We start from the raw sequence: 3,077 nt of genomic DNA, 5'->3' as shown, positions 1-3,077 counted from the left end.
TTCCTGCTGTTCCCACAGTGAGGCAGTAACATCAGATCTTCCACCAAGAGCAGCTTTATTCCAGGTGCACAGTGCAGCAAAGTACGTAAGTGTTAGGTTGGAGGCTTTCTGAAATGTCCCAGGAAGACTGCAGGGATGGCTAGGTGCATGTGTGCTCTGTCCATTGAGAAAATCCTGTGTTTGCACTTGGGAACATTAATTAGTGAAAGCCTATTTCCACTTCTGTGGTGTGAAGGGAACTGTGTGTTGGCAGGAACCAGTGAAAGGCCTTTTTTGGTCTGCCTTTGTAGCACAGGGTGTGATTCACTTTCTTTGGTCATCAGTAGACTTTCACTTTTTGAATGCTCTCCTACTGTAGGGGCCTGGGTAACAGTTCTCTCTCCTGCTTTCTTTTGTGGTGTTTGGTCTTTGGTATTAAAAGTCTTCAAGGTCATTTGTGGTGGGCAGGAGGCAGGTAAAGAAGGTTCCAGGGGACTCTTCCAGACCTTGACTGCAAGTATGCAAGGGACTGATCTCATTGATCCAATGGCTTTTACCATTCCCATGTTTCCAAATCGCTCAGCTTTCATATACCTTTGTTCTTAACTTTTAAGAAGAAATCTGTTTTCTTGTATCTTGCTTCCATGTAGATCTCCTGGTGACTAATAGAATAGCTAAGTTAACATTAATACCTTTTCCTCAACAGGGACACTAATTTCTTCTTGTTTTCTCAAAGTTTTTCATGAAACTTCTTTGAGAACTATCCTTCCTCCACACCCCAAACAAATTTTCCAGTAATTGTTTGCTAGGTTCAAAAGTCATTGAGGAAGACTGACAGGTAGCTGCAATGACAGTACAGTTGCCTCAGCCTTGTTTCCTTTGGAAGTTTTGCTAAATATATGGATGGAAATATAACAACTCTTCTATCCCTTTGTAATGTGGCTCTGATTTTGTATAAAAATCTTTAACACCTTGACATAGACGAGATACAATGTCAGGCTATTCAGCAAATGTTTGGAGGAGCAAGAGTAATAACATGTCTTCATAAACATGCTGGTGATTCAGGGCCTGAATTAGATGTAAGATGTGGGGTTGGAAATAAATCCACAAGGGCATTTTGCTGAAGATAATGACTCTCACAGGTTCTTTACTAACAATATACCATCAATCAGCTGTTGTTATATACATTATTCTGATACTCATGCTGGATTTAGATTCTTGAAAATCAGTTTGAAAACATACCACAAAGAATTATGAAAAAACATTGACAAGGGGACAGCATTATGCCATTGACTAACAAAAGATAGATAATTCATGCTTTAATGACAGCCACAGACAAAAGATGGAGCACACCCATTGCATCAGCTCATCTCTGTTAAGATGTTTATTGGTGTATTACTTTGTTTTGATTAGCGATCATTTAAACTGCAGGTGCTTCTAAATCATAGTGTTCCATTGCTCTTGGGTAGCTAGCTGGTCAGTAGAAACTGTGATTTGTAGAATTGGTTTGGAATCCACTACTGTTTTCTAAAAAAGGAGAAAAAATAGTAAAGAAGTGATAGAAGATAGTAGTTATGACATATGTATTGGTCAAAATTTAAGTGAAACAGTACTCTCATGGCTTACCAAGAACACAATTTCACTGTTTCTCAAATATTACTGTAATGTAAAATAATTCTAATGAAGAATGAATCAAAACACATACTGTGATTTGCAGAAGACTTAAGTATCTGACTTCTGCTGGAATAGTGAGTACTCAACATGTCTGATATATCAGGAGCCAAAGTTAAGTTAATTTTTTAAAAATAGCTTTTACTATACCATACCAGAGGAAACATATCTGAATATGTATCATGAATAATCATCATAGTATTTGCTATCATGGCTGAATAAAAACATGTCAATGATATAGTGCAGGAATAAAATTAAGCTGCTTATGAGATTTTTTTAAAATAAGACCAACTTCACTGGATCAAGCAAAGGCTAACTTGATACCCTGTTTTTAGCAAGATGGCAATAGCACTGACCTAGTGAATGTCCAGGAGTAGGGAAACACATAGAAACACTTTGACAGAATACTTTCCCATCCTGCCAAAATTGATGCTTCAGAGACTTCCTGGGGGAGCATGATTATCTACATGTTTGAGAACCTTCCATTAGTTTATGTTGAGGTAAATATGCATTTTAAAATGCATATTTACTTCTGGTATGCCCACTGTGTGAAGGTCTAGTCTTCAGTGTGTTTTGAATCTGCCACTTGCTAGTTTTATTTAATTTCCCCTACTTCTTATACTTGTCTTCCTCATATTACTCTTGATTTTCCAGTTCTGTATCATGTTCTCTCAATTTCTCTCTTCCATCTGTGGAATAGCTTATGGAATAAGTAGCTTTGATAGCCTGGAGATGCAGTGTTGTAGGAAGCAGTTTGTAATTGTCTGATGTAGGGCTAGATGGCCCATGACTGCTGTTATATCTTGCTGACTAGGCATTCTTCAGGGTGCTTCACAAGTAGAATATTAGATGTAGCTGAACTCTACTGAAGCTGGGAGAGGACAGGCATAGAAAAAATCTTCTGATACATATTTTTGGTGCAGGTAGAGGTCATGTTACGAGACTTACCATCAGGGTGTTTCAGTGGGGAAACATTCAAAATCCTTTCCCTATCTTGCCACCTCTTTTCTTCTTGTGGCCTCCCAGAAGAGAAGGAACTTATGGTAACATGTTAAGCGTAAAACCCAAACACTTCCTTGTGGGCCTGAAAACTCTTACCGTCACATCTAAGTAGCAGGCAAGCTTCTTATTCTCAGCAGGTGAAGAAAGTTGAGACCACCTTGCTATTTTATGGACCAGAGCATCTATCCTCAAAATCCTGCTTATTTTTTTGTTTTGCTTTGCAGTATTATATTAAAATTAAAAAAAAAACCAGCAACAACTGACAAAACCATGTAGCTAAACATTTTCTTAAACTATTTTTTTTCCAAGCTAAAAGTTTCAAAACTGCTATTACTGTAGCTTTGTTGGATTTAAGCATTCTACTTTCCAAGTAAAAGAATTCAGAATCCCAAACTGTCTTTATATTTTATTTCTGGAAAATATGT

This window comes from Pygoscelis adeliae, unplaced genomic scaffold (assembly GCF_000699105.1).
Source record: "Pygoscelis adeliae isolate BGI_AS28 unplaced genomic scaffold, ASM69910v1 Scaffold47, whole genome shotgun sequence".
Taxonomy (NCBI): Eukaryota; Metazoa; Chordata; class Aves; order Sphenisciformes; family Spheniscidae; genus Pygoscelis; species Pygoscelis adeliae.
This window is presented reverse-complemented; position numbering follows the sequence as displayed.